Genomic DNA, 24390 nt, shown 5'->3' with positions numbered 1-24390 from the left:
GGTTAAGGGCCGACTCAGTGGGCACTTTTCAACCAAGCAGGTACACTGCGATTCTAAGGGCTGAGAAAACGCGTTTATTTCGGGCTGAAAAACACGTTTTGAAAACTGTGCTGTTCCTGCCCTATAACTTACATGGGGGTGACCAAAGTTGCCAAAACGTGTTTATTTCTGCTGATAAACACGTTTTGACAATTTCAGCACACTGGGGTTAAGGGCCGACTCAGGGGGCTCTTCTGAGCCAGGCAGTTACACTGCGATTCTAAGGGCTGAGAAAACGCGCTTATTTCGGGCTGAAAAACACGTTTTGAAAACTGTGCTGTTCCTGCCCTATAACTTACATGGGGGTGACCAAAGTTGCCTAAACGTCTTTATTTCTGCTGAAAAACACGTTTTGACAATTTCAGCACACTGGGGTTAAGGGCCGACTCAGTGGGCACTTTTCAACCAAGCAGGTACACTGCGATTCTAAGGGCTGAGAAAACGCGTTTATTTCGGGCTGAAAAACACGTTTTGAAAACTGTGCTGTTCCTGCCCTATAACTTACATGGGGGTGACCAAAGTTGCCAAAACGTGTTTATTTCTGCTGATAAACACGTTTTGACAATTTCAGCACACTGGGGTTAAGGGCCGACTCAGTGGGCACTTTTCAACCAAGCAGGTACACTGCGATTCTAAGGGCTGAGAAAACGCGTTTATTTCGGGCTGAAAAACACGTTTTGAAAACTGTGCTGTTCCTGCCCTATAACTTACATGGGGGTGACCAAAGTTGCCAAAACGTGTTTATTTCTGCTGATAAACACGTTTTGACAATTTCAGCACACTGGGGTTAAGGGCTGACTCAGGGGGCTCTTCTGAGCCAGGTAGTTACACTGCGATTCTAAGGGCTGAGAAAACGCGCTTATTTCGGGCTGAAAAACACGTTTTGAAAACTGTCTTGTTCCTGCCCTATAACTTACATGGGGGTGACCAAAGTTGCCTAAACGTGTTTATTTCTGCTGATAAACACGTTTTGACAATTTCAGCACACTGGGGTTAAGGGCCGACTCAGTGGGCACTTTTCAACCAAGCAGGTACACTGCGATTCTAAGGGCTGAGAAAACGCGTTTATTTCGTGCTGAAAAACACGTTTTGAAAACTGTGCTGTTCCTGCCCTATAACTTACATGGGGGTGACCAAAGTTGCCAAAACGTGTTTATTTCTGCTGATAAACACGTTTTGACAATTTCAGCACACTGGGGTTAAGGGCCGACTCAGTGGGCACTTTTCAACCAAGCAGGTACACTGCGATTCTAAGGGCTGAGAAAACGCGTTTATTTCGGGCTGAAAAACACGTTTTGAAAACTGTGCTGTTCCTGCCCTATAACTTACATGGGGGTGACCAAAGTTGCCAAAACGTGTTTATTTCTGCTGATAAACACGTTTTGACAATTTCAGCACACTGGGGTTAAGGGCTGACTCAGGGGGCTCTTCTGAGCCAGGCAGTTACACTGCGATTCTAAGGGCTGAGAAAACGCGCTTATTTCGGGCTGAAAAACACGTTTTGAAAACTGTGTTGTTCCTGCCCTATAACTTACATGGGGGTGACCAAAGTTGCCTAAACGTGTTTATTTCTGCTGATAAACACGTTTTGACAATTTCAGCACACTGGGGTTAAGGGCCGACTCAGTGGGCACTTTTCAACCAAGCAGGTACACTGCGATTCTAAGGGCTGAGAAAACGCGTTTATTTCGGGCTGAAAAACACGTTTTGAAAACTGTGCTGTTCCTGCCCTATAACTTACATGGGGGTGACCAAAGTTGCCAAAACGTGTTTATTTCTGCTGATAAACACGTTTTGACAATTTCAGCACACTGGGGTTAAGGGCTGACTCAGGGGGCTCTTCTGAGCCAGGCAGTTACACTGCGATTCTAAGGGCTGAGAAAACGCGTTTATTTCGGGCTGAAAAACACGTTTTGAAAACTGTCTTGTTCCTGCCCTATAACTTACATGGGGGTGACCAAAGTTGCCAAAACGTGTTTATTTCTGCTGATAAACACGTTTTGACAATTTCAGCACACTGGGGTTAAGGGCCGACTCAGTGGGCACTTTTCAATCAAGCAGGTACACTGCGATTCTAAGGGCTGAGAAAACGCGTTTATTTCGGGCTGAAAAACACGTTTTGAAAACTGTGCTGTTCCTGCCCTATAACTTACATGGGGGTGACCAAAGTTGCCAAAACGTGTTTATTTCTGCTGATAAACACGTTTTGACAATTTCAGCACACTGGGGTTAAGGGCCGACTCAGTGGGCACTTTTCAACCAAGCAGGTACACTGCGATTCTAAGGGCTGAGAAAACGCGTTTATTTCGGGCTGAAAAACACGTTTTGAAAACTGTGCTGTTCCTGCCCTATAACTTACATGGGGGTGACCAAAGTTGCCAAAACGTGTTTATTTCTGCTGATAAACACGTTTTGACAATTTCAGCACACTGGGGTTAAGGGCTGACTCAGGGGGCTCTTCTGAGCCAGGCAGTTACACTGCGATTCTAAGGGCTGAGAAAACGCGCTTATTTCGGGCTGAAAAACACGTTTTGAAAACTGTCTTGTTCCTGCCCTATAACTTACATGGGGGTGACCAAAGTTGCCTAAACGTGTTTATTTCTGCTGATAAACACGTTTTGACAATTTCAGCACACTGGGGTTAAGGGCCGACTCAGTGGGCACTTTTCAACCAAGCAGGTACACTGCGATTCTAAGGGCTGAGAAAACGCGTTTATTTCGGGCTGAAAAACACGTTTTGAAAACTGTGCTGTTCCTGCCCTATAACTTACATGGGGGTGACCAAAGTTGCCTAAACGTGTTTATTTCTGCTGATAAACACGTTTTGACAATTTCAGCACACTGGGGTTAAGGGCCGACTCAGTGGGCACTTTTCAACCAAACAGGTACACTGCGATTCTAAGGGCTGAGAAAACGCGTTTATTTCGGGCTGAAAAACACGTTTTGAAAACTGTGCTGTTCCTGCCCTATAACTTACATGGGGGTGACCAAAGTTGCCAAAACGTGTTTATTTCTGCTGATAAACACGTTTTGACAATTTCAGCACACTGGGGTTAAGGGCTGACTCAGGGGGCTCTTCTGAGCCAGGCAGTTACACTGCGATTCTAAGGGCTGAGAAAACGCGCTTATTTGGGCTGAAAAACACGTTTTGAAAACTGTCTTGTTCCTGCCCTATAACTTACATGGGGGTGACCAAAGTTGCCTAAACGTGTTTATTTCTGCTGATAAACACGTTTTGACAATTTCAGCACACTGGGGTTAAGTGCCGACTCAGTGGGCACTTTTCAACCAAGCAGGTACACTGCGATTCTAAGGGCTGAGAAAACGCGTTTATTTCGGGCTGAAAAACACGTTTTGAAAACTGTGCTGTTCCTGCCCTATAACTTACATGGGGGTGACCAAAGTTGCCTAAACGTCTTTATTTCTGCTGAAAAACACGTTTTGACAATTTCAGCACACTGGGGTTAAGGGCTGACTCACGGGGCTCTTCTGAGCCAGGCAGTTACACTGCGATTCTAAGGGCTGAGAAAACGCGCATATTTCGGGCTGAAAAACACGTTTTGAAAACTGTGCTGTTCCTGCCCTATAACGTACATGGGGGTGACCAAAGTTGCCAAAACGTGTTTATTTCTGCTGATAAACACGTTTTGACAATTTCAGCACACTGGGGTTAAGGGCCGACTCAGTGGGCACTTTTCAACCAAGCAGGTACACTGCGATTCTAAGGGCTGAGAAAACGCGCTTATTTCGGGCTGAAAAACACGTTTTGAAAACTGTCTTGTTCCTGCCCTATAACTTACATGGGGGTGACCAAAGTTGCCTAAACGTGTTTATTTCTGCTGATAAACACGTTTTGACAATTTCAGCACACTGGGGTTAAGGGCCGACTCAGTGGGCACTTTTCAACCAAGCAGGTACACTGCGATTCTAAGGGCTGAGAAAACGCGCTTATTTCGGGCTGAAAAACACGTTTTGAAAACTGTGCTGTTCCTGCCCTATAACTTACATGGGGGTGACCAAAGTTGCCTAAACGTCTTTATTTCTGCTGAAAAACACGTTTTGACAATTTCAGCACACTGGGGTTAAGGGCTGACTCAGGGGGCTCTTCTGAGCCAGGCAGTTACACTGCGATTCTAAGGGCTGAGAAAACGCGTTTATTTCGGGCTGAAAAACACGTTTTGAAAACTGTGCTGTTCCTGCCCTATAACTTACATGGGGGTGACCAAAGTTGCCAAAACGTGTTTATTTCTGCTGATAAACACGTTTTGACAATTTCAGCACACTGGGGTTAAGGGCCGACTCAGTGGGCACTTTTCAACCAAGCAGGTACACTGCGATTCTAAGGGCTGAGAAAACGCGTTTATTTCGGGCTGAAAAACACGTTTTGAAAACTGTGCTGTTCCTGCCCTATAACTTACATGGGGGTGACCAAAGTTGCCTAAACGTGTTTATTTCTGCTGATAAACACGTTTTGACAATTTCAGCACACTGGGGTTAAGGGCCGACTCAGTGGGCACTTTTCAACCAAGCAGGTACACTGCGATTCTAAGGGCTGAGAAAACGCGTTTATTTCGGGCTGAAAAACACGTTTTGAAAACTGTGCTGTTCCTGCCCTATAACTTACATGGGGGTGACCAAAGTTGCCAAAACGTGTTTATTTCTGCTGATAAACACGTTTTGACAATTTCAGCACACTGGGGTTAAGGGCTGACTCAGGGGGCTCTTCTGAGCCAGGCAGTTACACTGCGATTCTAAGGGCTGAGAAAACGCGTTTATTTCGGGCTGAAAAACACGTTTTGAAAACTGTGCTGTTCCTACCCTATAACTTACATGGGGGTGACCAAAGTTGCCAAAACGTGTTTATTTCTGCTGATAAACACGTTTTGACAATTTCAGCACACTGGGGTTAAGGGCTGACTCAGGGGGCTCTTCTGAGCCAGGCAGTTACACTGCGATTCTAAGGGATGAGAAAACGCGCTTATTTCGGGCTGAAAAACACGTTTTGAAAACTGTCTTGTTCCTGCCCTATAACTTACATGGGGGTGACCAAAGTTGCCTAAACGTGTTTATTTCTGCTGATAAACACGTTTTGACAATTTCAGCACACTGGGGTTAAGGGCCGACTCAGTGGGCACTTTTCAACCAAGCAGGTACACTGCGATTCTAAGGGCTGAGAAAACGCGCTTATTTCGGGCTGAAAAACACGTTTTGAAAACTGTGCTGTTCCTGCCCTATAACTTACATGGGGGTGACCAAAGTTGCCTAAACGTCTTTATTTCTGCTGAAAAACACGTTTTGACAATTTCAGCACACTGGGTTAAGGGCTGACTCAGGGGGCTCTTCTGAGCCAGGCAGTTACACTGCGATTCTAAGGGCTGAGAAAACGCGTTTATTTCGGGCTGAAAAACACGTTTTGAAAACTGTGCTGTTCCTGCCCTATAACTTACATGGGGGTGACCAAAGTTGCCAAAACGTGTTTATTTCTGCTGATAAACACGTTTTGACAATTTCAGCACACTGGGGTTAAGGGCCGACTCAGTGGGCACTTTTCAACCAAGCAGGTACACTGCGATTCTAAGGGCTGAGAAAACGCGTTTATTTCGGGCTGAAAAACACGTTTTGAAAACTGTGCTGTTCCTGCCCTATAACTTACATGGGGGTGACCAAAGTTGCCAAAACGTGTTTATTTCTGCTGATAAACACGTTTTGACAATTTCAGCACACTGGGGTTAAGGGCTGACTCAGGGGGCTCTTCTGAGCCAGGTAGTTACACTGCGATTCTAAGGGCTGAGAAAACGCGCTTATTTCGGGCTGAAAAACACGTTTTGAAAACTGTCTTGTTCCTGCCCTATAACTTACATGGGGGTGACCAAAGTTGCCTAAACGTGTTTATTTCTGCTGATAAACACGTTTTGACAATTTCAGCACACTGGGGTTAAGGGCCGACTCAGTGGGCACTTTTCAACCAAGCAGGTACACTGCGATTCTAAGGGCTGAGAAAACGCGCTTATTTCGGGCTGAAAAACACGTTTTGAAAACTGTGCTGTTCCTGCCCTATAACTTACATGGGGGTGACCAAAGTTGCCAAAACGTGTTTATTTCTGCTGATAAACACGTTTTGACAATTTCAGCACACTGGGGTTAAGGGCCGACTCAGGGGGCTCTTCTGAGCCAGGCAGTTACACTGCGATTCTAAGGGCTGAGAAAACGCGCTTATTTCGGGCTGAAAAACACGTTTTGAAAACTGTGCTGTTCCTGCCCTATAACTTACATGGGGGTGACCAAAGTTGCCTAAACGTCTTTATTTCTGCTGAAAAACACGTTTTGACAATTTCAGCACACTGGGGTTAAGGGCCGACTCAGTGGGCACTTTTCAACCAAGCAGGTACACTGCGATTCTAAGGGCTGAGAAAACGCGTTTATTTCGGGCTGAAAAACACGTTTTGAAAACTGTGCTGTTCCTGCCCTATAACTTACATGGGGGTGACCAAAGTTGCCAAAACGTGTTTATTTCTGCTGATAAACACGTTTTGACAATTTCAGCACACTGGGGTTAAGGGCCGACTCAGTGGGCACTTTTCAACCAAGCAGGTACACTGCGATTCTAAGGGCTGAGAAAACGCGTTTATTTCGGGCTGAAAAACACGTTTTGAAAACTGTGCTGTTCCTGCCCTATAACTTACATGGGGGTGACCAAAGTTGCCAAAACGTGTTTATTTCTGCTGATAAACACGTTTTGACAATTTCAGCACACTGGGGTTAAGGGCTGACTCAGGGGGCTCTTCTGAGCCAGGTAGTTACACTGCGATTCTAAGGGCTGAGAAAACGCGCTTATTTCGGGCTGAAAAACACGTTTTGAAAACTGTCTTGTTCCTGCCCTATAACTTACATGGGGGTGACCAAAGTTGCCTAAACGTGTTTATTTCTGCTGATAAACACGTTTTGACAATTTCAGCACACTGGGGTTAAGGGCCGACTCAGTGGGCACTTTTCAACCAAGCAGGTACACTGCGATTCTAAGGGCTGAGAAAACGCGTTTATTTCGTGCTGAAAAACACGTTTTGAAAACTGTGCTGTTCCTGCCCTATAACTTACATGGGGGTGACCAAAGTTGCCAAAACGTGTTTATTTCTGCTGATAAACACGTTTTGACAATTTCAGCACACTGGGGTTAAGGGCCGACTCAGTGGGCACTTTTCAACCAAGCAGGTACACTGCGATTCTAAGGGCTGAGAAAACGCGTTTATTTCGGGCTGAAAAACACGTTTTGAAAACTGTGCTGTTCCTGCCCTATAACTTACATGGGGGTGACCAAAGTTGCCAAAACGTGTTTATTTCTGCTGATAAACACGTTTTGACAATTTCAGCACACTGGGGTTAAGGGCTGACTCAGGGGGCTCTTCTGAGCCAGGCAGTTACACTGCGATTCTAAGGGCTGAGAAAACGCGCTTATTTCGGGCTGAAAAACACGTTTTGAAAACTGTGTTGTTCCTGCCCTATAACTTACATGGGGGTGACCAAAGTTGCCTAAACGTGTTTATTTCTGCTGATAAACACGTTTTGACAATTTCAGCACACTGGGGTTAAGGGCCGACTCAGTGGGCACTTTTCAACCAAGCAGGTACACTGCGATTCTAAGGGCTGAGAAAACGCGTTTATTTCGGGCTGAAAAACACGTTTTGAAAACTGTGCTGTTCCTGCCCTATAACTTACATGGGGGTGACCAAAGTTGCCAAAACGTGTTTATTTCTGCTGATAAACACGTTTTGACAATTTCAGCACACTGGGGTTAAGGGCTGACTCAGGGGGCTCTTCTGAGCCAGGCAGTTACACTGCGATTCTAAGGGCTGAGAAAACGCGTTTATTTCGGGCTGAAAAACACGTTTTGAAAACTGTCTTGTTCCTGCCCTATAACTTACATGGGGGTGACCAAAGTTGCCAAAACGTGTTTATTTCTGCTGATAAACACGTTTTGACAATTTCAGCACACTGGGGTTAAGGGCCGACTCAGTGGGCACTTTTCAATCAAGCAGGTACACTGCGATTCTAAGGGCTGAGAAAACGCGTTTATTTCGGGCTGAAAAACACGTTTTGAAAACTGTGCTGTTCCTGCCCTATAACTTACATGGGGGTGACCAAAGTTGCCAAAACGTGTTTATTTCTGCTGATAAACACGTTTTGACAATTTCAGCACACTGGGGTTAAGGGCCGACTCAGTGGGCACTTTTCAACCAAGCAGGTACACTGCGATTCTAAGGGCTGAGAAAACGCGTTTATTTCGGGCTGAAAAACACGTTTTGAAAACTGTGCTGTTCCTGCCCTATAACTTACATGGGGGTGACCAAAGTTGCCAAAACGTGTTTATTTCTGCTGATAAACACGTTTTGACAATTTCAGCACACTGGGGTTAAGGGCTGACTCAGGGGGCTCTTCTGAGCCAGGCAGTTACACTGCGATTCTAAGGGCTGAGAAAACGCGCTTATTTCGGGCTGAAAAACACGTTTTGAAAACTGTCTTGTTCCTGCCCTATAACTTACATGGGGGTGACCAAAGTTGCCTAAACGTGTTTATTTCTGCTGATAAACACGTTTTGACAATTTCAGCACACTGGGGTTAAGGGCCGACTCAGTGGGCACTTTTCAACCAAGCAGGTACACTGCGATTCTAAGGGCTGAGAAAACGCGTTTATTTCGGGCTGAAAAACACGTTTTGAAAACTGTGCTGTTCCTGCCCTATAACTTACATGGGGGTGACCAAAGTTGCCTAAACGTGTTTATTTCTGCTGATAAACACGTTTTGACAATTTCAGCACACTGGGGTTAAGGGCCGACTCAGTGGGCACTTTTCAACCAAGCAGGTACACTGCGATTCTAAGGGCTGAGAAAACGCGTTTATTTCGGGCTGAAAAACACGTTTTGAAAACTGTGCTGTTCCTGCCCTATAACTTACATGGGGGTGACCAAAGTTGCCAAAACGTGTTTATTTCTGCTGATAAACACGTTTTGACAATTTCAGCACACTGGGGTTAAGGGCTGACTCAGGGGGCTCTTCTGAGCCAGGCAGTTACACTGCGATTCTAAGGGCTGAGAAAACGCGCTTATTTGGGCTGAAAAACACGTTTTGAAAACTGTCTTGTTCCTGCCCTATAACTTACATGGGGGTGACCAAAGTTGCCTAAACGTGTTTATTTCTGCTGATAAACACGTTTTGACAATTTCAGCACACTGGGGTTAAGTGCCGACTCAGTGGGCACTTTTCAACCAAGCAGGTACACTGCGATTCTAAGGGCTGAGAAAACGCGTTTATTTCGGGCTGAAAAACACGTTTTGAAAACTGTGCTGTTCCTGCCCTATAACTTACATGGGGGTGACCAAAGTTGCCTAAACGTCTTTATTTCTGCTGAAAAACACGTTTTGACAATTTCAGCACACTGGGGTTAAGGGCTGACTCACGGGGCTCTTCTGAGCCAGGCAGTTACACTGCGATTCTAAGGGCTGAGAAAACGCGCATATTTCGGGCTGAAAAACACGTTTTGAAAACTGTGCTGTTCCTGCCCTATAACGTACATGGGGGTGACCAAAGTTGCCAAAACGTGTTTATTTCTGCTGATAAACACGTTTTGACAATTTCAGCACACTGGGGTTAAGGGCCGACTCAGTGGGCACTTTTCAACCAAGCAGGTACACTGCGATTCTAAGGGCTGAGAAAACGCGTTTATTTCGGGCTGAAAAACACGTTTTGAAAACTGTGCTGTTCCTGCCCTATAACTTACATGGGGGTGACCAAAGTTGCCTAAACGTGTTTATTTCTGCTGATAAACACGTTTTGACAATTTCAGCACACTGGGGTTAAGGGCCGACTCAGTGGGCACTTTTCAACCAAGCAGGTACACTGCGATTCTAAGGGCTGAGAAAACGCGTTTATTTCGGGCTGAAAAACACGTTTTGAAAACTGTGCTGTTCCTGCCCTATAACTTACATGGGGGTGACCAAAGTTGCCAAAACGTGTTTATTTCTGCTGATAAACACGTTTTGACAATTTCAGCACACTGGGGTTAAGGGCTGACTCAGGGGGCTCTTCTGAGCCAGGCAGTTACACTGCGATTCTAAGGGCTGAGAAAACGCGTTTATTTCGGGCTGAAAAACACGTTTTGAAAACTGTGCTGTTCCTACCCTATAACTTACATGGGGGTGACCAAAGTTGCCAAAACGTGTTTATTTCTGCTGATAAACACGTTTTGACAATTTCAGCACACTGGGGTTAAGGGCTGACTCAGGGGGCTCTTCTGAGCCAGGCAGTTACACTGCGATTCTAAGGGATGAGAAAACGCGCTTATTTCGGGCTGAAAAACACGTTTTGAAAACTGTCTTGTTCCTGCCCTATAACTTACATGGGGGTGACCAAAGTTGCCTAAACGTGTTTATTTCTGCTGATAAACACGTTTTGACAATTTCAGCACACTGGGGTTAAGGGCCGACTCAGTGGGCACTTTTCAACCAAGCAGGTACACTGCGATTCTAAGGGCTGAGAAAACGCGCTTATTTCGGGCTGAAAAACACGTTTTGAAAACTGTGCTGTTCCTGCCCTATAACTTACATGGGGGTGACCAAAGTTGCCTAAACGTCTTTATTTCTGCTGAAAAACACGTTTTGACAATTTCAGCACACTGGGTTAAGGGCTGACTCAGGGGGCTCTTCTGAGCCAGGCAGTTACACTGCGATTCTAAGGGCTGAGAAAACGCGTTTATTTCGGGCTGAAAAACACGTTTTGAAAACTGTGCTGTTCCTGCCCTATAACTTACATGGGGGTGACCAAAGTTGCCAAAACGTGTTTATTTCTGCTGATAAACACGTTTTGACAATTTCAGCACACTGGGGTTAAGGGCCGACTCAGTGGGCACTTTTCAACCAAGCAGGTACACTGCGATTCTAAGGGCTGAGAAAACGCGTTTATTTCGGGCTGAAAAACACGTTTTGAAAACTGTGCTGTTCCTGCCCTATAACTTACATGGGGGTGACCAAAGTTGCCAAAACGTGTTTATTTCTGCTGATAAACACGTTTTGACAATTTCAGCACACTGGGGTTAAGGGCTGACTCAGGGGGCTCTTCTGAGCCAGGTAGTTACACTGCGATTCTAAGGGCTGAGAAAACGCGCTTATTTCGGGCTGAAAAACACGTTTTGAAAACTGTCTTGTTCCTGCCCTATAACTTACATGGGGGTGACCAAAGTTGCCTAAACGTGTTTATTTCTGCTGATAAACACGTTTTGACAATTTCAGCACACTGGGGTTAAGGGCCGACTCAGTGGGCACTTTTCAACCAAGCAGGTACACTGCGATTCTAAGGGCTGAGAAAACGCGCTTATTTCGGGCTGAAAAACACGTTTTGAAAACTGTGCTGTTCCTGCCCTATAACTTACATGGGGGTGACCAAAGTTGCCTAAACGTCTTTATTTCTGCTGAAAAACACGTTTTGACAATTTCAGCACACTGGGGTTAAGGGCTGACTCAGGGGGCTCTTCTGAGCCAGGCAGTTACACTGCGATTCTAAGGGCTGAGAAAACGCGTTTATTTCGGGCTGAAAAACACGTTTTGAAAACTGTGCTGTTCCTGCCCTATAACTTACATGGGGGTGACCAAAGTTGCCAAAACGTGTTTATTTCTGCTGATAAACACGTTTTGACAATTTCAGCACACTGGGGTTAAGGGCCGACTCAGTGGGCACTTTTCAACCAAGCAGGTACACTGCGATTCTAAGGGCTGAGAAAACGCGTTTATTTCGGGCTGAAAAACACGTTTTGAAAACTGTGCTGTTCCTGCCCTATAACTTACATGGGGGTGACCAAAGTTGCCTAAACGTGTTTATTTCTGCTGATAAACACGTTTTGACAATTTCAGCACACTGGGGTTAAGGGCCGACTCAGTGGGCACTTTTCAACCAAGCAGGTACACTGCGATTCTAAGGGCTGAGAAAACGCGTTTATTTCGGGCTGAAAAACACGTTTTGAAAACTGTGCTGTTCCTGCCCTATAACTTACATGGGGGTGACCAAAGTTGCCAAAACGTGTTTATTTCTGCTGATAAACACGTTTTGACAATTTCAGCACACTGGGGTTAAGGGCTGACTCAGGGGGCTCTTCTGAGCCAGGCAGTTACACTGCGATTCTAAGGGCTGAGAAAACGCGTTTATTTCGGGCTGAAAAACACGTTTTGAAAACTGTGCTGTTCCTACCCTATAACTTACATGGGGGTGACCAAAGTTGCCAAAACGTGTTTATTTCTGCTGATAAACACGTTTTGACAATTTCAGCACACTGGGGTTAAGGGCTGACTCAGGGGGCTCTTCTGAGCCAGGCAGTTACACTGCGATTCTAAGGGATGAGAAAACGCGCTTATTTCGGGCTGAAAAACACGTTTTGAAAACTGTCTTGTTCCTGCCCTATAACTTACATGGGGGTGACCAAAGTTGCCTAAACGTGTTTATTTCTGCTGATAAACACGTTTTGACAATTTCAGCACACTGGGGTTAAGGGCCGACTCAGTGGGCACTTTTCAACCAAGCAGGTACACTGCGATTCTAAGGGCTGAGAAAACGCGCTTATTTCGGGCTGAAAAACACGTTTTGAAAACTGTGCTGTTCCTGCCCTATAACTTACATGGGGGTGACCAAAGTTGCCTAAACGTCTTTATTTCTGCTGAAAAACACGTTTTGACAATTTCAGCACACTGGGTTAAGGGCTGACTCAGGGGGCTCTTCTGAGCCAGGCAGTTACACTGCGATTCTAAGGGCTGAGAAAACGCGTTTATTTCGGGCTGAAAAACACGTTTTGAAAACTGTGCTGTTCCTGCCGTATAACTTACATGGGGGTGACCAAAGTTGCCAAAACGTGTTTATTTCTGCTGATAAACACGTTTTGACAATTTCAGCACACTGGGGTTAAGGGCCGACTCAGTGGGCACTTTTCAACCAAGCAGGTACACTGCGATTCTAAGGGCTGAGAAAACGCGTTTATTTCGGGCTGAAAAACACGTTTTGAAAACTGTGCTGTTCCTGCCCTATAACTTACATGGGGGTGACCAAAGTTGCCAAAACGTGTTTATTTCTGCTGATAAACACGTTTTGACAATTTCAGCACACTGGGGTTAAGGGCTGACTCAGGGGGCTCTTCTGAGCCAGGTAGTTACACTGCGATTCTAAGGGCTGAGAAAACGCGCTTATTTCGGGCTGAAAAACACGTTTTGAAAACTGTCTTGTTCCTGCCCTATAACTTACATGGGGGTGACCAAAGTTGCCTAAACGTGTTTATTTCTGCTGATAAACACGTTTTGACAATTTCAGCACACTGGGGTTAAGGGCCGATTCAGTGGGCACTTTTCAACCAAGCAGGTACACTGCGATTCTAAGGGCTGAGAAAACGCGCTTATTTCGGGCTGAAAAACACGTTTTGAAAACTGTGCTGTTCCTGCCCTATAACTTACATGGGGGTGACCAAAGTTGCCAAAACGTGTTTATTTCTGCTGATAAACACGTTTTGACAATTTCAGCACACTGGGGTTAAGGGCCGACTCAGGGGGCTCTTCTGAGCCAGGCAGTTACACTGCGATTCTAAGGGCTGAGAAAACGCGCTTATTTCGGGCTGAAAAACACGTTTTGAAAACTGTGCTGTTCCTGCCCTATAACTTACATGGGGGTGACCAAAGTTGCCTAAACGTCTTTATTTCTGCTGAAAAACACGTTTTGACAATTTCAGCACACTGGGGTTAAGGGCCGACTCAGTGGGCACTTTTCAACCAAGCAGGTACACTGCGATTCTAAGGGCTGAGAAAACGCGTTTATTTCGGGCTGAAAAACACGTTTTGAAAACTGTGCTGTTCCTGCCCTATAACTTACATGGGGGTGACCAAAGTTGCCAAAACGTGTTTATTTCTGCTGATAAACACGTTTTGACAATTTCAGCACACTGGGGTTAAGGGCCGACTCAGTGGGCACTTTTCAACCAAGCAGGTACACTGCGATTCTAAGGGCTGAGAAAACGCGTTTATTTCGGGCTGAAAAACACGTTTTGAAAACTGTGCTGTTCCTGCCCTATAACTTACATGGGGGTGACCAAAGTTGCCAAAACGTGTTTATTTCTGCTGATAAACACGTTTTGACAATTTCAGCACACTGGGGTTAAGGGCTGACTCAGGGGGCTCTTCTGAGCCAGGTAGTTACACTGCGATTCTAAGGGCTGAGAAAACGCGCTTATTTCGGGCTGAAAAACACGTTTTGAAAACTGTCTTGTTCCTGCCCTATAACTTACATGGGGGTGACCAAAGTTGCCTAAACGTGTTTATTTCTGCTGATAAACACGTTTTGACAATTTCAGCACACTGGGGTTAAGGGCCGACTCAGTGGGCACTTTTCAACCAAGCAGGTACACTGCGATTCTAAGGGCTGAGAAAACGCGTTTATTTCGTGCTGAAAAACACGTTTTGAAAACTGTGCTGTTCCTGCCCTATAACTTACATGGGGGTGACCAAAGTTGCCAAAACGTGTTTATTTCTGCTGATAAACACGTTTTGACAATTTCAGCACACTGGGGTTAAGGGCCGACTCAGTGGGCACTTTTCAACCAAGCAGGTACACTGCGATTCTAAGGGCTGAGAAAACGCGTTTATTTCGGGCTGAAAAACACGTTTTGAAAACTGTGCTGTTCCTGCCCTATAACTTACATGGGGGTGACCAAAGTTGCCAAAACGTGTTTATTTCTGCTGATAAACACGTTTTGACAATTTCAGCACACTGGGGTTAAGGGCTGACTCAGGGGGCTCTTCTGAGCCAGGCAGTTACACTGCGATTCTAAGGGCTGAGAAAACGCGCTTATTTCGGGCTGAAAAACACGTTTTGAAAACTGTGTTGTTCCTGCCCTATAACTTACATGGGGGTGACCAAAGTTGCCTAAACGTGTTTATTTCTGCTGATAAACACGTTTTGACAATTTCAGCACACTGGGGTTAAGGGCCGACTCAGTGGGCACTTTTCAACCAAGCAGGTACACTGCGATTCTAAGGGCTGAGAAAACGCGTTTATTTCGGGCTGAAAAACACGTTTTGAAAACTGTGCTGTTCCTGCCCTATAACTTACATGGGGGTGACCAAAGTTGCCAAAACGTGTTTATTTCTGCTGATAAACACGTTTTGACAATTTCAGCACACTGGGGTTAAGGGCTGACTCAGGGGGCTCTTCTGAGCCAGGCAGTTACACTGCGATTCTAAGGGCTGAGAAAACGCGTTTATTTCGGGCTGAAAAACACGTTTTGAAAACTGTCTTGTTCCTGCCCTATAACTTACATGGGGGTGACCAAAGTTGCCAAAACGTGTTTATTTCTGCTGATAAACACGTTTTGACAATTTCAGCACACTGGGGTTAAGGGCCGACTCAGTGGGCACTTTTCAATCAAGCAGGTACACTGCGATTCTAAGGGCTGAGAAAACGCGTTTATTTCGGGCTGAAAAACACGTTTTGAAAACTGTGCTGTTCCTGCCCTATAACTTACATGGGGGTGACCAAAGTTGCCAAAACGTGTTTATTTCTGCTGATAAACACGTTTTGACAATTTCAGCACACTGGGGTTAAGGGCCGACTCAGTGGGCACTTTTCAACCAAGCAGGTACACTGCGATTCTAAGGGCTGAGAAAACGCGTTTATTTCGGGCTGAAAAACACGTTTTGAAAACTGTGCTGTTCCTGCCCTATAACTTACATGGGGGTGACCAAAGTTGCCAAAACGTGTTTATTTCTGCTGATAAACACGTTTTGACAATTTCAGCACACTGGGGTTAAGGGCTGACTCAGGGGGCTCTTCTGAGCCAGGCAGTTACACTGCGATTCTAAGGGCTGAGAAAACGCGCTTATTTCGGGCTGAAAAACACGTTTTGAAAACTGTCTTGTTCCTGCCCTATAACTTACATGGGGGTGACCAAAGTTGCCTAAACGTGTTTATTTCTGCTGATAAACACGTTTTGACAATTTCAGCACACTGGGGTTAAGGGCCGACTCAGTGGGCACTTTTCAACCAAGCAGGTACACTGCGATTCTAAGGGCTGAGAAAACGCGTTTATTTCGGGCTGAAAAACACGTTTTGAAAACTGTGCTGTTCCTGCCCTATAACTTACATGGGGGTGACCAAAGTTGCCTAAACGTGTTTATTTCTGCTGATAAACACGTTTTGACAATTTCAGCACACTGGGGTTAAGGGCCGACTCAGTGGGCACTTTTCAACCAAGCAGGTACACTGCGATTCTAAGGGCTGAGAAAACGCGTTTATTTCGGGCTGAAAAACACGTTTTGAAAACTGTGCTGTTCCTGCCCTATAACTTACATGGGGGTGACCAAAGTTGCCAAAACGTGTTTATTTCTGCTGATAAACACGTTTTGACAATTTCAGCACACTGGGGTTAAGGGCTGACTCAGGGGGCTCTTCTGAGCCAGGCAGTTACACTGCGATTCTAAGGGCTGAGAAAACGCGCTTATTTGGGCTGAAAAACACGTTTTGAAAACTGTCTTGTTCCTGCCCTATAACTTACATGGGGGTGACCAAAGTTGCCTAAACGTGTTTATTTCTGCTGATAAACACGTTTTGACAATTTCAGCACACTGGGGTTAAGTGCCGACTCAGTGGGCACTTTTCAACCAAGCAGGTACACTGCGATTCTAAGGGCTGAGAAAACGCGCTTATTTCGGGCTGAAAAACACGTTTTGAAAACTGTGCTGTTCCTGCCCTATAACTTACATGGGGGTGACCAAAGTTGCCTAAACGTCTTTATTTCTGCTGAAAAACACGTTTTGACAATTTCAGCACACTGGGTTAAGGGCTGACTCAGGGGGCTCTTCTGAGCCAGGCAGTTACACTGCGATTCTAAGGGCTGAGAAAACGCGTTTATTTCGGGCTGAAAAACACGTTTTGAAAACTGTGCTGTTCCTGCCCTATAACTTACATGGGGGTGACCAAAGTTGCCAAAACGTGTTTATTTCTGCTGATAAACACGTTTTGACAATTTCAGCACACTGGGGTTAAGGGCCGACTCAGTGGGCACTTTTCAACCAAGCAGGTACACTGCGATTCTAAGGGCTGAGAAAACGCGTTTATTTCGGGCTGAAAAACACGTTTTGAAAACTGTGCTGTTCCTGCCCTATAACTTACATGGGGGTGACCAAAGTTGCCAAAACGTGTTTATTTCTGCTGATAAACACGTTTTGACAATTTCAGCACACTGGGGTTAAGGGCTGACTCAGGGGGCTCTTCTGAGCCAGGTAGTTACACTGCGATTCTAAGGGCTGAGAAAACGCGCTTATTTCGGGCTGAAAAACACGTTTTGAAAACTGTCTTGTTCCTGCCCTATAACTTACATGGGGGTGACCAAAGTTGCCTAAACGTGTTTATTTCTGCTGATAAACACGTTTTGACAATTTCAGCACACTGGGGTTAAGGGCCGACTCAGTGGGCACTTTTCAACCAAGCAGGTACACTGCGATTCTAAGGGCTGAGAAAACGCGCTTATTTCGGGCTGAAAAACACGTTTTGAAAACTGTGCTGTTCCTGCCCTATAACTTACATGGGGGTGACCAAAGTTGCCTAAACGTCTTTATTTCTGCTGAAAAACACGTTTTGACAATTTCAGCACACTGGGGTTAAGGGCTGACTCAGGGGGCTCTTCTGAGCCAGGCAGTTACACTGCGATTCTAAGGGCTGAGAAAACGCGTTTATTTCGGGCTGAAAAACACGTTTTGAAAACTGTGCTGTTCCTGCCCTATAACTTACATGGGGGTGACCAAAGTTGCCAAAACGTGTTTATTTCTGCTGATAAACACGTTTTGACAATTTCAGCACACTGGGGTTAAGGGCCGACTCAGTGGGCACTTTTCAACCAAGCAGGTACACTGCGATTCTAAGGGCTGAGAAAACGCGTTTATTTCGGGCTGAAAAACACGTTTTGAAAACTGTGCTGTTCCTGCCCTATAACTTACATGGGGGTGACCAAAGTTGCCAAAACGTGTTTATTTCTGCTGATAAACACGTTTTGACAATTTCAGCACACTGGGGTTAAGGGCTGACTCAGGGGGCTCTTCTGAGCCAGGCAGTTACACTGCGATTCTAAGGGCTGAGAAAACGCGTTTATTTCGGGCTGAAAAACACGTTTTGAAAACTGTGCTGTTCCTACCCTATAACTTACATGGGGGTGACCAAAGTTGCCAAAACGTGTTTATTTCTGCTGATAAACACGTTTTGACAATTTCAGCACACTGGGGTTAAGGGCTGACTCAGGGGGCTCTTCTGAGCCAGGCAGTTACACTGCGATTCTAAGGGATGAGAAAACGCGCTTATTTCGGGCTGAAAAACACGTTTTGAAAACTGTCTTGTTCCTGCCCTATAACTTACATGGGGGTGACCAAAGTTGCCTAAACGTGTTTATTTCTGCTGATAAACACGTTTTGACAATTTCAGCACACTGGGGTTAAGGGCCGACTCAGTGGGCACTTTTCAACCAAGCAGGTACACTGCGATTCTAAGGGCTGAGAAAACGCGCTTATTTCGGGCTGAAAAACACGTTTTGAAAACTGTGCTGTTCCTGCCCTATAACTTACATGGGGGTGACCAAAGTTGCCTAAACGTCTTTATTTCTGCTGAAAAACACGTTTTGACAATTTCAGCACACTGGGTTAAGGGCTGACTCAGGGGGCTCTTCTGAGCCAGGCAGTTACACTGCGATTCTAAGGGCTGAGAAAACGCGTTTATTTCGGGCTGAAAAACACGTTTTGAAAACTGTGCTGTTCCTGCCCTATAACTTACATGGGGGTGACCAAAGTTGCCAAAACGTGTTTATTTCTGCTGATAAACACGTTTTGACAATTTCAGCACACTGGGGTTAAGGGCCGACTCAGTGGGCACTTTTCAACCAAGCAGGTACACTGCGATTCTAAGGGCTGAGAAAACGCGTTTATTTCGGGCTGAAAAACACGTTTTGAAAACTGTGCTGTTCCTGCCCTATAACTTACATGGGGGTGACCAAAGTTGCCAAAACGTGTTTATTTCTGCTGATAAACACGTTTTGACAATTTCAGCACACTGGGGTTAAGGGCTGACTCAGGGGGCTCTTCTGAGCCAGGCAGTTACACTGCGATTCTAAGGGCTGAGAAAACGCGCTTATTTCGGGCTGAAAAACACGTTTTGAAAACTGTCTTGTTCCTGCCCTATAACTTACATGGGGGTGACCAAAGTTGCCTAAACGTGTTTATTTCTGCTGATAAACACGTTTTGACAATTTCAGCACACTGGGGTTAAGGGCCGACTCAGTGGGCACTTTTCAACCAAGCAGGTACACTGCGATTCTAAGGGCTGAGAAAACGCGCTTATTTCGGGCTGAAAAACACGTTTTGAAAACTGTGCTGTTCCTGCCCTATAACTTACATGGGGGTGACCAAAGTTGCCTAAACGTCTTTATTTCTGCTGAAAAACACGTTTTGACAATTTCAGCACACTGGGGTTAAGGGCTGACTCAGGGGGCTCTTCTGAGCCAGGCAGTTACACTGCGATTCTAAGGGCTGAGAAAACGCGTTTATTTCGGGCTGAAAAACACGTTTTGAAAACTGTGCTGTTCCTGCCCTATAACTTACATGGGGGTGACCAAAGTTGCCAAAACGTGTTTATTTCTGCTGATAAACACGTTTTGACAATTTCAGCACACTGGGGTTAAGGGCCGACTCAGGGGGCTCTTCTGAGCTAGGCAGTTACACTGCGATTCTAAGGGCTGAGAAAACGCGCTTATTTCGGGCTGAAAAACACGTTTTGAAAACTGTCTTGTTCCTGCCCGATAACTTACATGGGGGTGACCAAAGTTGCCTAAACGTGTTTATTTCTGCTGATAAACACGTTTTGACAATTTCAGCACACTGGGGTTAAGGGCCGACTCAGTGGGCACTTTTCAACCAAGCAGGTACACTGCGATTCTAAGGGCTGAGAAAACGCGTTTATTTCGGGCTGAAAAACACGTTTTGAAAACTGTGCTGTTCCTGCCCTATAACTTACATGGGGGTGACCAAAGTTGCCAAAACGTGTTTATTTCTGCTGATAAACACGTTTTGACAATTTCAGCACACTGGGGTTAAGGGCTGACTCAGGGGGCTCTTCTGAGCCAGGCATTTACACTGCGATTCTAAGGGCTGAGAAAACGCGTTTATTTCGGGCTGAAAAACACGTTTTGAAAACTGTGCTGTTCCTGCCCTATAACTTACATGGGGGTGACCAAAGTTGCCAAAACGTGTTTATTTCTGCTGATAAACACGTTTTGACAATTTCAGCACACTGGGGTTAAGGGCCGACTCAGTGGGCACTTTTCAACCAAGCAGGTACACTGCGATTCTAAGGGCTGAGAAAACGCGTTTATTTCGGGCTGAAAAACACGTTTTGAAAACTGTGCTGTTCCTGCCCTATAACTTACATGGGGGTGACCAAAGTTGCCAAAACGTGTTTATTTCTGCTGATAAACACGTTTTGACAATTTCAGCACACTGGGGTTAAGGGCTGACTCAGGGGGCTCTTCTGAGCCAGGTAGTTACACTGCGATTCTAAGGGCTGAGAAAACGCGCTTATTTCGGGCTGAAAAACACGTTTTGAAAACTGTCTTGTTCCTGCCCTATAACTTAAATGGGGGTGACCAAAGTTGCCTAAACGTGTTTATTTCTGCTGATAAACACGTTTTGACAATTTCAGCACACTGGGGTTAAGGGCCGACTCAGTGGGCACTTTTCAACCAAGCAGGTACACTGCGATTCTAAGGGCTGAGAAAACGCGCTTATTTCGGGCTGAAAAACACGTTTTGAAAACTGTGCTGTTCCTGCCCTATAACTTACATGGGGGTGACCAAAGTTGCCTAAACGTCTTTATTTCTGCTGAAAAACACGTTTTGACAATTTCAGCACACTGGGGTTAAGGGCTGACTCAGGGGGCTCTTCTGAGCCAGGCAGTTACACTGCGATTCTAAGGGCTGAGAAAACGCGCTTATTTCGGGCTGAAAAACACGTTTTGAAAACTGTCTTGTTCCTGCCCGATAACTTACATGGGGGTGACCAAAGTTGCCTAAACGTGTTTATTTCTGCTGATAAACACGTTTTGACAATTTCAGCACACTGGGGTTAAGGGCCGACTCAGTGGGCACTTTTCAACCAAGCAGGTACACTGCGATTCTAAGGGCTGAGAAAACGCGTTTATTTCGGGCTGAAAAACACGTTTTGAAAACTGTGCTGTTCCTGCCCTATAACTTACATGGGGGTGACCAAAGTTGCCAAAACGTGTTTATTTCTGCTGATAAACACGTTTTGACAATTTCAGCACACTGGGGTTAAGGGCCGACTCAGGGGGCTCTTCTGAGCCAGGCAGTTACACTGCGATTCTAAGGGCTGAGAAAACGCGCTTATTTCGGGCTGAAAAACACGTTTTGAAAACTGTGCTGTTCCTGCCCTATAACTTACATGGGGGTGACCAAAGTTGCCTAAACGTCTTTATTTCTGCTGAAAAACACGTTTTGACAATTTCAGCACACTGGGGTTAAGGGCCGACTCAGTGGGCACTTTTCAACCAAGCAGGTACACTGCGATTCTAAGGGCTGAGAAAACGCGTTTATTTCGGGCTGAAAAACACGTTTTGAAAACTGTGCTGTTCCTCCCCTATAACTTACATGGGGGTGACCAAAGTTGCCAAAACGTGTTTATTTCTGCTGATAAACACGTTTTGACAATTTCAGCACACTGGGGTTAAGGGCCGACTCAGTGGGCACTTTTCAACCAAGCAGGTACACTGCGATTCTAAGGGCTGAGAAAACGCGTTTATTTCGGGCTGAAAAACACGTTTTGAAAACTGTGCTGTTCCTGCCCTATAACTTACATGGGGGTGACCAAAGTTGCCAAAACGTGTTTATTTCTGCTGATAAACACGTTTTGACAATTTCAGCACACTGGGGTTAAGGGCTGACTCAGGGGGCTCTTCTGAGCCAGGTAGTTACACTGCGATTCTAAGGGCTGAGAAAACGCGCTTATTTCGGGCTGAAAAACACGTTTTGAAAACTGTCTTGTTCCTGCCCTATAACTTACATGGGGGTGACCAAAGTTGCCTAAACGTGTTTATTTCTGCTGATAAACACGTTTTGACAATTTCAGCACACTGGGGTTAAGGGCCGACTCAGTGGGCACTTTTCAACCAAGCAGGTACACTGCGATTCTAAGGGCTGAGAAAACGCGTTTATTTCGTGCTGAAAAACACGTTTTGAAAACTGTGCTGTTCCTGCCCTATAACTTACATGGGGGTGACCAAAGTTGCCAAAACGTGTTTATTTCTGCTGATAAACACGTTTTGACAATTTCAGCACACTGGGGTTAAGGGCCGACTCAGTGGGCACTTTTCAACCAAGCAGGTACACTGCGATTCTAAGGGCTGAGAAAACGCGTTTATTTCGGGCTGAAAAACACGTTTTGAAAACTGTGCTGTTCCTGCCCTATAACTTACATGGGGGTGACCAAAGTTGCCAAAACGTGTTTATTTCTGCTGATAAACACGTTTTGACAATTTCAGCACACTGGGGTTAAGGGCTGACTCAGGGGGCTCTTCTGAGCCAGGCAGTTACACTGCGATTCTAAGGGCTGAGAAAACGCGCTTATTTCGGGCTGAAAAACACGTTTTGAAAACTGTGTTGTTCCTGCCCTATAACTTACATGGGGGTGACCAAAGTTGCCTAAACGTGTTTATTTCTGCTGATAAACACGTTTTGACAATTTCAGCACACTGGGGTTAAGGGCCGACTCAGTGGGCACTTTTCAACCAAGCAGGTACACTGCGATTCTAAGGGCTGAGAAAACGCGTTTATTTCGGGCTGAAAAACACGTTTTGAAAACTGTGCTGTTCCTGCCCTATAACTTACATGGGGGTGACCAAAGTTGCCTAAACGTGTTTATTTCTGCTGATAAACACGTTTTGACAATTTCAGCACACTGGGGTTAAGGGCCGACTCAGTGGGCACTTTTCAACCAAGCAGGTACACTGCGATTCTAAGGGCTGAGAAAACGCGTTTATTTCGGGCTGAAAAACACGTTTTGAAAACTGTGCTGTTCCTGCCCTATAACTTACATGGGGGTGACCAAAGTTGCCAAAACGTGTTTATTTCTGCTGATAAACACGTTTTGACAATTTCAGCACACTGGGGTTAAGGGCTGACTCAGGGGGCTCTTCTGAGCCAGGCAGTTACACTGCGATTCTAAGGGCTGAGAAAACGCGCTTATTTGGGCTGAAAAACACGTTTTGAAAACTGTCTTGTTCCTGCCCTATAACTTACATGGGGGTGACCAAAGTTGCCTAAACGTGTTTATTTCTGCTGATAAACACGTTTTGACAATTTCAGCACACTGGGGTTAAGTGCCGACTCAGTGGGCACTTTTCAACCAAGCAGGTACACTGCGATTCTAAGGGCTGAGAAAACGCGTTTATTTCGGGCTGAAAAACACGTTTTGAAAACTGTGCTGTTCCTGCCCTATAACTTACATGGGGGTGACCAAAGTTGCCTAAACGTCTTTATTTCTGCTGAAAAACACGTTTTGACAATTTCAGCACACTGGGGTTAAGGGCTGACTCACGGGGCTCTTCTGAGCCAGGCAGTTACACTGCGATTCTAAGGGCTGAGAAAACGCGCATATTTCGGGCTGAAAAACACGTTTTGAAAACTGTGCTGTTCCTGCCCTATAACGTACATGGGGGTGACCAAAGTTGCCAAAACGTGTTTATTTCTGCTGATAAACACGTTTTGACAATTTCAGCACACTGGGGTTAAGGGCCGACTCAGTGGGCACTTTTCAACCAAGCAGGTACACTGCGATTCTAAGGGCTGAGAAAACGCGTTTATTTCGGGCTGAAAAACACGTTTTGAAAACTGTGCTGTTCCTGCCCTATAACTTACATGGGGGTGACCAAAGTTGCCTAAACGTGTTTATTTCTGCTGATAAACACGTTTTGACAATTTCAGCACACTGGGGTTAAGGGCCGACTCAGTGGGCACTTTTCAACCAAGCAGGTACACTGCGATTCTAAGGGCTGAGAAAACGCGTTTATTTCGGGCTGAAAAACACGTTTTGAAAACTGTGCTGTTCCTGCCCTATAACTTACATGGGGGTGACCAAAGTTGCCAAAACGTGTTTATTTCTGCTGATAAACACGTTTTGACAATTTCAGCACACTGGGGTTAAGGGCTGACTCAGGGGGCTCTTCTGAGCCAGGCAGTTACACTGCGATTCTAAGGGCTGAGAAAACGCGTTTATTTCGGGCTGAAAA

This window comes from Atractosteus spatula, chromosome 10, assembly GCF_055471065.1.
Source record: "Atractosteus spatula isolate fAtrSpa1 chromosome 10, fAtrSpa1.hap1, whole genome shotgun sequence".
In the NCBI taxonomy this organism is placed as follows: Eukaryota; Metazoa; Chordata; class Actinopteri; order Semionotiformes; family Lepisosteidae; genus Atractosteus; species Atractosteus spatula.
This window is presented reverse-complemented; position numbering follows the sequence as displayed.